General features: G+C 50.2%; 1 protein-coding gene across 1 annotated transcript in view; it reads right to left on the bottom strand.

Moving 5' to 3' along the window:
- ITGB2 (integrin subunit beta 2) overlaps positions 1-8,290 on the bottom strand; it is a 29,881-nt gene extending 21,591 nt beyond the window's left edge. The window contains exon 1 of the mRNA XM_066259207.1: positions 8,139-8,290. The gene's annotated coding sequence lies outside the window, so the exon portion shown is untranslated. The remainder of the gene's footprint in view (positions 1-8,138) is intronic.
- Positions 8,291-15,415: the final 7,125 nt, after the last annotated feature.

Below are 15,415 nucleotides of genomic sequence, written 5' to 3'. Positions count from 1 at the left end.
CCACCCTTCTGCTGGAGGCCTGAGTGACTCCTTCCAGCTGGACCTCAATCTCCCCAGATCTAGGAAGCACCCTTTACCAAGACTCAAGGTGCAAAACTCTGTTAGGGGAGATGAGAAACTCCTGGCCCCATCGACATGTGAGGACTTGACCCTGCCTACTAGGGCACAGATGGCACACCAAGCAAAACTGTAAGAAGTGGCATCCCCAAGTCCCCTGTACCCAGGCCTAGTGCCCTTCACTTTGCACCTAGTGAACGTACCAACAGAGGGTCCTACTTTGCCACAAGAAAGTGCTTAACAGTCTGGTTTTGAGATGTAGAAGGAACATTAGAAGAAAAATAGAGTATGCCTTCAAAATCACACACATTCACATAAAATATATCCATATTTGGTAAGAGACAGAAGAATAAGGAAATTTTAGATAAGAAGCACAACTTTGAGCAAGAAGAAGGGAGGCAGAGTGCCTGAGTCAGGATAAGAAGCTGATGTGGGCTTGGGCTTCTCACCAAAGACAAAGGTTTTGCCAAAGTACAAATCCTCAGGTGAGGCCACTCTAGCTGCCACAGCCCCACTGACCATCAGCACTTGATGTGGGAGCCTGCCCTTGACCATCAGGGTCAGAATAACCCCACATCAGCACTGGCGTACAAGAGGCCCCAAATCAAGTGACAGGGAACCATGAGCATAGATGACATCATTCTGGAGAGAGAAGTGAGGAGGAAGAGAAAGCAGACGTCCCTCTTTACCAGGGGTTGTTTCATGGGGGGGGGGGGGGGGAGCAAACATCCACAATGGATTTAAAAAAGGCCTCAGCCTTTTAAAATCAAAGATAAGAGTGTCAGGATGTGATGTTTCATCAGCTTTACATAAACATAAAAGAGAAGTGGACAGAGTGACTCCAGTGGGGGCAGGAATACACCACCCCAGATCTCGGAGGTCCAGACTGATCCAGGGGACAAAAGGGACACGAGGACTCAGGAGGATGCAGCCTACAGTTCTCCGAAACTCCAGCCTCACTTTGTCCAAGTGCCTGTGGACATGGCACGGCTATTAATTTCACCACTGGTGACATACGAGAGCAGAAATAGGAAGGAATACAGTTTACAACTTAACGAAATAAAATGAGACCTCCTCCCCCAACCACCCCCTACATACAGGAAATTTTAAAATGTTGCTGATGATCTCTAAAGTTAGTGTTTCTCAACCTTTTTCTTCTCATGCCACACATAAACAAATTCCTAAAATTCTGCTGCACACCAAAAAATACATTTTTTTGCCGATCTGACCAAAAATAAAAGGGGGTATGATTTTGATTTATTCACACCGTTGGCTGTTGTTGTGTTGGCTGTTATCATTTGTTTAATTTGACAATCTAAAGGAAAAGAGGCCCATGCCCCTAACTAAATAGTCAGGCACTGAGGGTTTTTAGAACTCCTGCAGCACACCAGTGAGGGTGCTGCGGCAGAACAGTCGAATATCGTCTGAAGTCAAAGAGGAAACCAAACATATTTACAAACACTGTAGAAAACGAGGTGATGCAAACAAAACATCCTCTGTGACGAGTGATGGCACCTTGGTCTCCTTGGGGACATGAAGCTGGTGCTCTAGGTGCCCTGATTGTGGACTAAAGGAAAGACAGCTTGCTTTAGGGCCAGAGGATCCAGAAGCAAGAGAAAGAGCAACAAAGCTTAGGAATGGAGCAGGAAACGCACAGATAAGGGTGGAATTTGGTGAATCAGAAAACAAACTCAGAAGCAGAAATTGATAATTACCTGGAAACCCATTTTCTGGTAAGAAGCAATAAAATGGGTCATCTGGAAGGGGGGAAATGTACGACAGTCACCAAGGAGCTTTGAAAGGAAGAGTCAGACCAGAGGATACTGTTTTTTACTGGGTTGTAAACGCACTAAGAAACTTTGGGAATGGAGTCCAGGTGACTCTGGCTTGTGGTCCATAGCCCTTCATGGGAAAAGCAAATAGGTGTGACACCAGCCTCCACAGGCGCTGAGCAGGAAGGCACCACCTTGCAAAGCCGGTCTGCTCACTACGCACCACACACCGCACACCACACACCCAGCATTGGCAGACAGGCAGGGACACACCCGCTCAGGGCCCTCACACCACAGGCATGTTTTGTTTTGTTTTTATGACAGAGACAGAGAGAGACAGAGAAAGGGACAGATAAGGACAGACAGGAAGGGAGAGAGATGAGAAGCATCAATTCTTCCTTAGTCTCCTTCATTGTTCATTGATTGTTTTCTCATATGTGCCTTGACTGGGGGAGCTGCAGCAGAGTGAATGACCCCTTTCTCAAGCCAGTGACCTTGGGCTCAAGCCAGCAACCCTGAACTCAAGCCAGATGAGCCTGTGCTCAAGCCGGCGACCTCAGGGCTTTGAACCTGAGTCCTCTGCATCCCAGTCTGATGCTCTATCACTGCGTCACCGCCTGGCCAAGCCCACAGGCATGTTAATTCAGTTTCAGGAAATAAAATGATAAAAGAAATAAATGAATGTGTATCTTGCAGTAAGGAAACCTAAGTATAAAACCAAAGGGGAAAAAATGGTCAAGGAGATAGAGGACTCTGAAACAACATATTGGTACAGACAAAATGAAAATATGTAACTACTATATCGAATGCAAAAGGTAAATGGTAATCTTCCTCTCCAAGGAGAGCTTAGAAATTGATAACAAAAAAGGCAAATATCCCATAGGAAAGGCTGTGGGCTGGACAGATATTTCACAAAGTAGGAAATATAACTGGTCAGTAAACTTTTGAAAGTCACCCTGGCTAGTGGTCAGGTCTAGCTATCACAATAATGAGACTTCTTGTCCAGGTATCAAATGGCATGTGTGTTTAACATGTCTAATGCCCACTCAGCAGGACCTGCACAGCATTGAGAATGCGGGACTGACTGCGTGGGAAGCCAGTCAAAGTACCTCTACCAGAACTGTCCAGGTTTCTCTCTGGATGGTGCCAGTATAGGTATTTTCAAGTTCCTTCATTATTTCTATTTGTATTTTCAAAAATAAACACATATAATGGTTTTAAAAAATATTCATTTTTTAAATATTCATTTTTTAAAAATATTCATTTTTAAATATAATGGTTTGTCATTCATCTCAGAAAACCTGAACTCCATGGTGACCGAGGAATTGTCCTGAAGTTTCTGTCCTCACTGCAGACATTTCTGAGGACAGTTACTCTGTGGTGGTGGGAAGAACTGAGACAGCTGATGTCAGGGCCCTTCCCTGCTGGGGCACATGCTGGCAGGGGGTTCGTTCATTCACCCTCTCACTCATTCATTTGCTGAACAAACACCTACTGATCTCTGCTCCAGGCACTGCCCCCCAGATTCTGGAATTATGACCTCTGCCAAGACCTCATGGCACCCCACCCTCATACTCTCAGGGAATTTCCAGCGTACTCGAAAACTTCTGTGTTCCAAAAGCCGAGACGCAACCACATTCACCCACACTATCTTAAAATGAACAAGGGGAAACGCTACTCCCATGGGGGCTCTGAGAGTTCCTATAGAACCCGGGAGCACTGAGAGAGCCCAGGCCCCACGCTCGGGGTGCTCCCAGGTGGCCCCATGCTTGCTCAGGTACCAGGGCGGCCTGCTGTTCCCATAGTCCTTCCCAAGCGGCAGCCCTGATTTGGTGAGGTCTCACTGTTCATGAGGCCAGCTTCAGGCCCTGTCTTAGCTCCTAAGCCACCAGAAAATCCCTCAGACTACTTCTAGCTGTAGCCCAGGGTGGAACACTCCCAGGTGACCCTCTCCCTGGAAGCTTCCAGTGCAGTGGAATCACACCACATGAAGGTCTCTGCATCTCTGACTGGCTGGGTCTAAGCATCCAAGAGGCCCAAACCCCATCATAACCCCACATCTGCCAAAGGGAAAGAAGCTGTGACTCACTCTGTGACACTTCCTGGTGGAGGGCGGAGGCTATGGGAGGCCTGGCATGCAGGGATGGGGATCACAGCAGACACGGTCAGTCTTCAGGGGGCGCTTCTGCTAGTGAGCAGAGGTCCTTGCCTAGACAGCTACTCAGGATGGTGGATCCCAAAAGAATAAGACTGGGCATTGCCCATAACATCCACCCTGCTGGCTACCCTCTGCTCTCATGACCTCAGTCTACCCCCATCGACCAGGGGATGAACTGCTCCCTATTCCATGTGAAGGCTTCAAAAGAGTCTGTCCCTTCCCCAAGCTACATAACCACATTAACCTGACCCCAGGGTTGACACTTTCAAACCTACACTCAGCAGCGAAGTGACTGTGGACAGGCCATTTCAACTCTCTGAGCCTCAGTTTCCTCTCTTGTTAAAGAGAATCAAGGATGCTATGATGGCAAATTTCATGTACTAGCTCAGCTGGGCCACAGTACCCAGATATTTGCTCCAACTGGTCTAGATGTAGCTAAGAAGGTATTTCTTACATGCGATTAGTGTTAAATTAGTTGGACTGCCCTCCATAGTGTAGGTGAGCCTCACACACTTAGTTGAGGCCTTAAGAAGACTGAGGTCCCTGGAGGAAGAGGGAATTTTGCCTCCAGATGGCTTGACAATCTGAATTGCAACATTAGCTATTTCCTGGGTCCCTGACTTGCCCTGCAGTGTCAACTTTCTGGGTCTCACAATCTCCTGAGCCAGTTCCTCAAAATAAATCTCTCTCTACACACACACGCACACACACACACACCACTCACAAACACACATGCACACATATACACTATTGGTGCTGTTTCTCTGAAGAACCCTGACTGCTACAGATTCCAAGATATATGCTCAGGTTTTGGGAAACTTGCTAAAAGTGTTATTAACAAGCTCAGAGCTGAGATGGGCCAGCTGCACTGTGGTTTCCTGCCTTGTAGCTCAGAGGCCACAAGGGCACTTCTGAGCTTGTTCCTCTTACCCCCGAATCAGAGCCAGGGGCTGTGGCATCTCAGCTCCCCCAAAGCCAAGATGACCTCACATGACACCCTTCTCAGACCTGCACTGTGTGGATTCTGCGCTGAGCCGGGACACATGCAAGTGGCTCACACAGAAACTGGTGTCTGCCTGCTCCCTAACTCCTCTGCAACTTGTGCTTGGCTGCTGGGAAGGTGAGTAGCCTAGACACCATCAGCTTTCAGAGGAGGGAGTCCTGGGTCAAATAGAAAAACTTGCCTAGGTCACAGACAGGGCAGCTCCAGGACTTGGCTATGCCAGCCAAGCCTCACTTTGTCTGCACCACGTCACCAAAACACCCACTCACCAGTGGTCAAAGCAGCTGGAGTCAAAGACTCCCACGCCACACACAGCTCACCCTACCCTGAGAAAAGGGGGTGAGGGCTTCTTCTTGCCCCTCTGAGCACAGAGCAGCGCCCCCTCACCTTCCGGCCCAGCTGCCATAGCTGAGTGCAGAATCTTGCAAGCCCAACTTTGTGGTAAGCCCACATGTGGAGAGGAGGCCCAGCCCCAGCCCCAGTAGCTCGTGCAGGTGACAGGCAAGTGCGGGTGACAGCTCCACAGTGACAAGCAGGGTCTGGGGTAAGATGACAACAAATTCAACATTCTCATTTTAGGTCCAGTTTGCACAAAGGAAAACAGACAGGAAGCACCCCATCTGGGCCTGCCTGCTCGATGTCACCCAGACATCACCACAAGATTGCCCAGCGCTGGGTAGAGAGGTAAGCGGCTGAAATAAGGGTTCTTAGATGGCCAGGGCCTTTACCTGGTGAACACAAGTGTTACTAACCCCTTGCTGACAGTGTCCTCATCAGCAAAATGGAGCCTGTCATGCCCCCTGTGACATTGCCTCAGGCAGGGCTGTGGGACACTCACAAAGTGATAGGTGAACAGAAAGGTGAGCCCTCCAGACATGTTCCACAGACCTGGCACAGACCTGAGTCACATGGCATCATCACAGGCTTGATGTTGCCCCATCTGTAGGCAAGCACTAGTCCGCTGCCCTGTTCCCTGTGAAGCTCAGCTTGGGCCTGAGCTGAACCTGCAGGACCCCTCCCCACCTCACCCCTGGCGAAGCAAGGTTTGAATTCTACATTCTATTATAGATTCAGCTGGAATTTAAACTACAGGCTGACTCAACCCAGCCCTTTCATTTTACAGATGGGAGGCCAAGCAGCTTGTTCATGTCACACTCTTCTTGGGTGAGACAGGGTGCAAACTGGTCCCTCCCACCTCCTGGATAGCAGGTGCCTCTTCTATAGAACTTTGGCAAGGCACTGGGCTATCTCTTCTTCCCTCACGAAATCTGCACATAATAACTGTCTTTAGTTTCAGGCCTACTATGCATGGGGCAAGCTGACAATTGTAAGGCAGGGAAGCCCACCCAGATGTCAGTGGGGAGACCTGAGGTCAGTGGGGAGGTGTCCGGCTGTGGCCCTTTGGGAAGTGCCTCAATTTCCTCCCTCGGGCAAAGCACTGGGGTGGCCCCGAGTGCCCCCTGCTCACACAGGCACCTCTGCCAGTTGCTCATTGATCCTCTCACAGGCTAGAAAAAGAAACGGCCTGTGCTTGAGCTGCAGTGACATGCCACCGACACACTCCAGACTTGGAACTTAACCTCACAGAAAGCCCACATGGCATGGGCCAGCCCAGCTGTGGTCACTCATCCCACGTCAACTGGAGGTAGGGCATCCACAGAGTAAGGCCCTGAAGCTCTGCTCAGGATGCAGTACTGAGGTGTGGACTCAGCCTCTGCTTTGCCGGAGCCAGGTGGTAAAAGGACTCCCTCAGTGTTATGGGGCACCAGTCCTGGATTCTGCAGTAGCTGAGTGCAGATGCTGGTAGGGTGGGGCCCCTCTAATGCAGAGCGTCTAGGGCGCTGATGGACCTCCCGAAGCTTCTCAGCAGCCCTTCTCTGCTAGTTCCCCAGCATTTGGCCTCTTTCCTGTGTCCTCGGCCAGGGGAGAACTCGCTTTCCCTTCCTATCAGAGCTGTCCCTCTTCCTCCACCCTGTGGTCCTAGGTACCTTCAAAAGAAGAGAGCTCAAGTGTAGGAAAATCAGCCAGAGGCAGTAAGTAGTAGGGATCTCAGCACAGATATCAATACAAAACACACACGCGCACGCGCGCACACACACACTCGATATTGGGGGCGGGGGACTAAGGAAGAGGTGGCAGCGTACCAATAGGTCTCAGTGGACCCCAGGCTCCAAGCCCCTCACTCCTAAGACACCTTGGGACAGGCCTCTAGGAGACTGGTTTGGGTCATACACCTAATGTCTGTCTCCCTAAAACTCACTGTCACCCAGCGCTTTTACAGTTTTAGGTTTGAGCCATTGACAGTCCGGGAGAGGTGACAAACATCACCAAGAAAGTGTGTCATGTCCACATATATTTATACACACTCACACAACACACACTCATCCCCCACATATCACATTTAGACACACATACCCACTCACACATCCACATACATACCACACACATATGAACATACACCTTCACAGGTACCTACACTTACACACACCACAAATTCATATATCCCTCACATGCACAAACATCAAACATACACACACTCAGACACATGCACAGACTCAGCTCGGACAGCCCAGCTCAGGCAGCTCTGCAGTCGTGATGAGAGGAGAGGGACTCACTCAAGTGGGAAGCAGAAGGTGAGGCCTCAGTTGGTGAGGCCCCACTACCCTCTACACAGTCTGGCCTTGCCCAGCGCCACACCCAGTGACTGGGGGGTCTTGCCTGCCCCTCAGCCTCCTTCTGGCTCACCAGCTTCGCAGCCCTATTTGGGAGGCTCGGCAAGTATCTGTGGCTGTTGGGACACTAGAACCAAAAGCCAAGGACTGTGGCGTGTGCCGATCCTCCCACCAGGCAGGGTCTCACCCTCCTCAGTTACAGACACTCCCCTCCCTCCCCCCTGCAGTCCACGTAGCTCTGCCTGTGGTGAGAGCGGCACTCCCCCTCATTGGATCTCAGTAAAAGGGGGCCTGGAGTGGGTAATCCCAGGACAGGCAACAGGGACCAAGCCACTAGGGCCCCTTCCAAGGCTGGGTCACCTAGAGCTCCCTCCTTCTCGTAGAAAAGGCTACAGACCTCTCCAGGGAAGAGCCACAGGGCTAAACTTTTCCCCATTAGAAAGACCAGCCTGGACACATGAGACCTGTCCACTCACCCCGCTTGATATCCTGGAGACTGTGGCAGCAGCGTCCAGCTGGGCTGGCAGAGGCTTCTGCCCGCTCTTTACCAGGCTGCCTCTGCAGCACGTCTGGGAGGACACTGGCCAGCAAAGTCCTTGATGGCGAAGGCACAGTGCTTCCTGTTCTAAGGCAGTAATAAGGAGGAAGTAGTTACATGTGGGTGATTGCACCACATGTGGCCCATGAAACCCCAGCCCCCGTGCTCTACACGGGCTCCTGAGGGGGAATGTCAGAGGAACACACTTACAAGCCAGATGATGGGACAGGCCATTCATTGTGCAGGTCAGGGTGAGAAGCAGAGCAATGGGAAGGAGGCACAACTACTGGGAAGAGGGGCATGTGGTGGCATCGAGGGACTCACCCACATGAAGAGGAGGTGGCTGTGCCCTTCTGTCTACTTTTCTATATGTGTGAAACTATCTGTAGTAAATTTTTACTAGAGATTGGTTGCACAACAATGTGAATATTATTACTGAACTGGGCACTTAAAAATGGTAAAGATGGTTAAATGGTTACATTTACTTTATGTGTATTTTATCCAGTGGTGGGATTTAGCAAGTTTGCACCCATTCAGTAGAACCGATACCTAATATTTTGTTGGGTTTGGTGAACTGTTTGTTAAACAGTCCCTTATAATCAGGGTTCTCTCTAAGGTGGACACATGGGCAGCCACCCAATGTGGAAATCAGAATTTACATTCCTTACTATTTTTTAACATTCATCTGCACAACAGCGTATTCTAAACGCCCATAACAATGTTCATTACATCCATAGATGAAAAAAATTGCAAGTGAGGATATCAATCAAGAAGCAATACGGACATATCTTAAATAACAGTTTTATTGTTTTTTTGTCCAATATTATTTAATATTTTTTCATTAATATTTTAAAACTCTTATAACAATCTAGTTTTGTGTACCTCTTTTATTGTTCTCATTTAATTATTAAATACATGAAATAATAAACTACCCCTCAGTATACTGCTTTTTTACTTAAAATGGCCATTAGAGTTAAGGGAACTGGTTGCTAAATTATTTGAATCCCACTACTGATTTTATTACAATGAAAAAATAAAGGAACTGTAAATATGCTGTCTATCAGGTAATCTGATCAAAGAGATGCTGCAGGCAGTGGAGAGATTGCAGGGACAAGGCTTGCATTTCAGAGCTGAAGCCAGGAACAGTGAGATTTGGGGCAGGATTCTGGAATAATCATTTTCCCCAAGTCAGCCAAGAGATTCCCTTTGCTGTCACTTTCACTTAGGCCTTCCAGAACATGGGCTGTATTTCACCAGGTGTCAGTACTGAAGATCCCTTATCTTGGTCCACTGAGCCGTTGCCCAGAGGCCGCACAGCCCAAGCCCTCCAGAACATCATAGCCTAGTCAGGAGATAAGCGTGTCCCAGCCAGCCCTGAAGTAAAGCAGAATGGGAGGGCTCTCCAGAAGTGTAATCCAGGTGAGGGGGGTGCAGAAAGCAGCCAGGTGAGTGTAGAACTGAGGATGAGCTCAGAGAGGGGAGAGTTGTTTCCATCTCCCTGCTGGACACAGACCTGGGTGCCCCAGTCCTGCTCCCCACTCAGCCATGTCTTGAGGACACACAGCTTGAGAGCTCAGCTCGGGAAGGGGGCTCCTTTGTGATGGTTTAAAAATTAGAAGTGTTTTCATAATGGAGAATGTGAAGCAAGGCACCCAGGCTCATTTTGCAGAGATTACCTGGCAGGCAGGGCGTGGGGGTGGCTGGGTGGGGGAGCTGTGGCACTAGCCAATGCTGGGAGGAAGGTTGGGGCATCAGGCACTGCAGCCCATAATGCTGTGTAGGAGGAGCTGAGTAGGCCAGAAGAACCGGAGGTTCACCATCAGTATAGGGGTCCAAGGTTTGGCTCCATCCCCGCACCCCCACCCCCCAAAGCAATCTCACCAGGGGTGACTTGAGGGCATTCTGGTGAAGGGGAGGCTCTGCAGGCCACCCCTCCCTAGTTCTCAGCTTCCTCCTCTCACACCTTCTCTCTCAGGGGTCTGGGCCAACTTCCCTCCTGGCTGGCCTTCAAATTCTCCCAGTTGCCTGACCTGTGGTGGCGCAGTGGGATAAAGCGTCGACCTGGAACACTGGGGTCGCTGGTTCGAAACCCTGGCCTTGCCTGGTCAAGGCTCATATGGGAGTTGATGCTTCCTGCTCCTCCCCCTTCTCTCCCTCTCCCTCTCTCTCTCTCTCTCTCTCTCTAAAAATCAATAAATAAAATATTTTTAAAAAAAGATTAAAAAAAAATTCTCTTAGCTACCTGATGCTAGTCTTTTTCTGAAACTTCCCCATCTTTGTTTTTTGTTTTCTTTTTAACTTCTTCCTATCAGTAACATCCTCCTGCAACGTTAATTCAGCTGTTGCACCCTTTGCTCCTTTGAAGAAGAAGAGGGTGGGAGGAGCTGGCAGAGTCAGCTGTGGGGGGAGAGGAAAAGGCAGGCACACTTTGGGGGGTGTGGGGTACAGAGCAGGAAACAGTGTGGCCTGTAGTAAGTGGTCCAAATAATTCTTTCTCACTCTATCCCCAACATCCACAGAAACAGGTAGGAAGTCACCCAGCCAGGACAATGGAGATCTCTAAGTATAATCAGGGCCACGTGGACTCAGGGGGCAGCCAAGTGACATAGAAAGGGAAGGAGAGATGCCAGAGGCCAGGAATTTCCAGCCACCTACTGTCCTGAACACTGGCCTAAATGCCCGAGCCCCACCTCCAACCCAGTCACCACCCACACTAAGCAGACATCTCCTTAGCCTTCCTCTTTTTGGCTTCCTCCTTCCATGAGAGGGAGCTGAACAGAAGGCATTCTTGCTTCCCTGACTCACCCCCCTAAGGAAGGTGTCAGAGCTCCTAGGGAGTGTGGAGTGGGTGGGGGGAGCTGGTTTTTGGCCTGAGCAGGGGGTACCCAACCTTCATAAGAATGCAGAGATTAACTGACAGGCATGACTATATGGAAAGTCACACTGAGAGTTTTATTACAAATCTGTTGGGGCAGAAGACTTGACTTTAAATTCAAAGAGATCAGGGAACAAAAAAGTTAAGCAATTATCAACTCTGGAGGGAAACCAGAGAGTTGTAGAAGGAAGAAAATGTATGTCCACTTTGCCCAGTGATGCACACACAACATTCACATGGCTAGAGTTAAGGAGAGCACTGAGCACAGACTGAAAACCAAACCATCATACAGTCTCAGGAGAGGGAAGAGGTGGCTGGGGGCTGAGGAGCTAGCCCTCCTCTACCAGAACAGGAAGAGCATAATGCTTCCCCATCCTTGAATTGAATTCTTCCATTCAACAGAAGGCCAGGCAGACCTACGGGGTTCTGGTACTTCAGAGGGACTCTGAACTCTAACCCAGGCTCAGGTCACGCCTTTCCGGCCAGCAATTTATCAGATTGCCATTTCCCACTCAATGTGTGGTCTGCACCGATGCTGAACAGAGCCAGGAGGACATCTCTGGGGGCAAGTGCCCGCTTGTAGGGCCAGTAGCTGCAGCCACCATCACAGCCACCTGGCCAACACAGGTTCAGGTTTGATTCGGACTGACGTTAATGAAACAACAGAGCCAAGAACTGATGGGCCTTTAATCCTAGCTTGTACCTGGCCAGCGAGAACTACACACAGTGGGAAAACACTTCCTTTTTCATCAGGGCTCCCAAAGCCACTGACTCATCTGAGTTTCCCAAAGGCTTCTACCTCACCAGCCTTATTCATCTCTATTCCCCATCTCCTTCTCTCTGCACAAAGTTTACACTAACTGGCTTCTCCTTCAGCACTCCACCATCTTGGCTGCCTCTCCTCTGCAAATCTGATGACAGGATCTGAAAGAGAGAAAACCCCTGGTCTTCCTTATTTTATAGTGTAGAAATTAAAGCCTTTGGCCCTGGCCGGTTGGCTCAGTGGTAGAGCGTCGGCCTGGCGTGCGGAAGTCCCGGGTTCGATTCCCGGCCAGGGCACACAGGAGAAGCACCCATCTGCTTCTCCACCCCTCCCCCTCTCCTTCCCTTCCCGCAGCCGAGGCTCCATTGGAGCAAAAGATGGCCCGGGCGCTGAGGATGGCTCCTTGGCCTCTGCCCCAGGTGCTAGAGTGGCTCTGGATGCGACAGAGCGACGCCCCGGATGGGCAGAGCATCGTCCCCTGGTGGGCGTGCCGGGTGGATCCTGGTCGGGTGCATGCGGGAGTCTGTCTGACTGCCTCCCCGTTTCCAGCTTCAGAAAAATACAAAAAAAAAAAAAAAAAAAGAAATTAAAGCCTTTAATCCAATATACAAATAAGGAAGTCTCTGATACAAAGCCACTTATCTGAGGTGTAAATTGGATTCCTCATAAGATGCACCACCCCATGTCCTGCAACAGTGTGTGTGTGGGGGAGCTTAGTGGCTTAGTGTTGAGAAGATCTAAGTATTAAAAGGGTGGGAAAGGCTTAGCCTTAAAACTAAGCTTACAGCCTGTCCCCCACACCCAATGCAAACTATAAGCGAGCAAACATATACATCGTTTTTGCAAACTTATTTGACCCATGCAGCTGAAAGTCTGGGCTGCCTTTGTCAAACAGGTTTGCCCCTTCTGACCCTGGAATAAGGGACTCGTTTCCACAGTTGCTTTTTTTTTTTTTGGTATTTTTCTGAAGTTGGAAACGGGGAGGCAGTCAGACAGACTCCCGCATGCGCCCGACCGGGATCCACCCGGCACGCCCACCAGGGGACGATGCTCTGCCCATCCGGGGCGTCCCTCTGTCGCGACCAGAGCCACTCTAGCGCCTGGGGCAGAGGCCAAGGAGCCATCCTCAGCGCCCGGGCCATCTTTTGCTCCAATGGAGCCTCGGCTGCAGGAGGGGAAGAGAGAGACAGAGAGGAAGGAGAGGGGGAGGGGTAGAGAAGCAGATGGGGGCCTCTCCTGTGTGCCCTGGCCGGGAATCGAACCCGGGACTCCTGCATGCCAGGCCAACGCTTTACCACTGAGCCAACCGGCCAGGGCGCTCCACAGTTGTTTTTTAAGATTCTCTTGCCCCAAGGGCCTGCCTGGAGGACATAAAGGCTGAGGTTACAGACAGAGTTCACACTCCGGGTCCAAGAAGGAGGGTTTGGGGCAGCTTGATCTTTTGGAGGAATGTCTGAGAAATTCTTTCTCACACCATCTCCTCCTCAATCCCTGGGAAGGTCTGCAGGGAAAATCCACTTTTAACCTCCCTTCCATGGAGGGACCCTTTGCTTGAGCAAATCTAATCACCTGCCCTATCCCCGTGAACAGCTGTGTTGTCTCACCCAACAGTGGGCTCTGAAGCCATCCCTGCGCCCCCATTTCCCTTCCTGAGAGGTCTAGCTCAAATGCTGTCTCCCTGGGACCTTGCTTATGCCTGCTGCAACCTTAACTTGTGAGGATTGTCCCTTCTTCCAGACCCTGAGTGACTTTACATATGCACACGGCCTGTCAGTTGTGCAGAGGTAAAGGGCAGAGGACTGCCTGTGGGCGTGGTGACTCCCAGCCCCATTGGAATTCAGTCCCTCACGCACCACCTATGGGGACATGATCACGGCACTTCTGTCCCTGTGTGTGAGGTTATGAGCAGAGAAGGACACAGAACACCACCTGGCACAGAGATAGTGCTCAACAAACGTTGGCCGTGATGACTCTGCATGGCAGGCTGAGAAGACTTTATCTGGAAACAGCAGACAGTACATGTTTTCAGCTTTTGTGGCCACATGACTCCTGCCACAGTTACTGCTACAGACCCCCTGTGAACGAATGAGCATAGCTATGTTCCCATAAACTTCATTTACAAATAATAAGGTGGCCGGCCAGCCTATGGGTGGTGGATCATTGAACCCTTCCCAGAGGCGGATTAAGGTCAGTTGAGGCCCTGGGCATAGAAGAAAATATTGGGCCCCCTACATTAGAAAAAAGTGTAAAGTTGGGGTTTTGCGGGGCCCTTCAGCAGTCAGGGCCCAAGGTGTGTGCCCAGTGTGCCTATCATTAGATCGCCTCTGACCTTTCCCTAGACCAGGAATTCTCTGGGGAGTGAGCACAGTGTGAGGGGACAAGGAGCTACACATGTCAAACTGGAAACCCAAGGCCTGAGCTCTCGTCAGAAATGCAGAGCTGACCCACAGGTTCATGCCCCACCCACTGGATCCAGACCTCAGGTTGGCCCTGCTGTCTCTTTAACACACATTGAGGTGGTCTGATCATCAGTTCAGAAATGAAGTCCCAATCAGACCTAGAATCTCAGGCCCCATGGGGCCTGCACCTGGAAGGCACTCGAGGCTGGAGAGGAAGAAGAGGAAGTCATCAGAGGTAGGGAACAGAACAGACTTCCAGACACTGAAGGGAACCGCAAGGGTCTCTGCCTTCTCTTCTAAACCTTCTCTCCTGGCCTCTTCTGCCAGTTTCAGGGCACCTCTTTCTCCCCAAAGGGGACTGAAACACCTCATCCACTGTTCCCACAGAATCCTCAAGGGCGGGCGTTCCAGCGCCTGCCAACATCAGGGCTGGACCAGGGCCTCTTTCCCTTCTGCAAGTGAAGTGCTCCCCTCTGGCTACCTGTCTCCTCCTCTCCCCCTCCCCTAAGGGTATGGGTCTCAGTTCAGAGGCAGCATCTCAATCCAGAAAGACATTTCCAGAGAGATCTTCCCTCCTGCTTCTGGGAAGCCTCTGTAGGTTGGGGAGAAGCGAAGGGTTGTCTTCTAGTTTTCTATCTTCTTTCTCCCTCATGTTTTCTTTCTTTTCCTCTTTCTTTCTTTCTTTCTTTCTTTCTTTCTTTCTTTCTTTCTTTCTTTCTTTCTTTCTTTCTTCCTTCCTTCCTTCCTTCCTTCCTTCCTTCCTTCCTCTCTCTCTCTCTCTCTCTCTCTCTCTCTTTCTTTCTTTCTTTTGTGAGAGGAAGGGAGATAGTGAGACAGACTCCTGCATGTGCCCCAACTGGGATCCACCCAGCAACTCCTGTCTGGGGAAAATGCTCAAATCAACTGATCTATTTTTAGCACTTGAGCCTGATGCACTCAGACCAATTGAGCCATCCTCGGTGCCCAGGGTTGACACTTGAACCAATAAAGCCACTGGTTGCAGGAGGGGAAGAGGGTGTGAAGGGGGCAGCAAATGGTCATTTCTCTTGTGTGCCCTGACCAGGGATTAAATCCGGGATGTCCATACACCAGGCCGCTTCTTTAACCACTGAGCAACTGTCTAGGGCCTCATGTTTTCTTTTTTAAGGAAAAATAGCCCATCTCTCAGTGTGGGGCCA

This window comes from Saccopteryx bilineata, chromosome 2 (genome assembly GCF_036850765.1).
Source record: "Saccopteryx bilineata isolate mSacBil1 chromosome 2, mSacBil1_pri_phased_curated, whole genome shotgun sequence".
Taxonomy (NCBI): Eukaryota; Metazoa; Chordata; class Mammalia; order Chiroptera; family Emballonuridae; genus Saccopteryx; species Saccopteryx bilineata.
The sequence above is the reverse complement of the archived record's forward strand: the minus strand, read 5'-3'. Positions and strand labels throughout refer to the sequence as shown.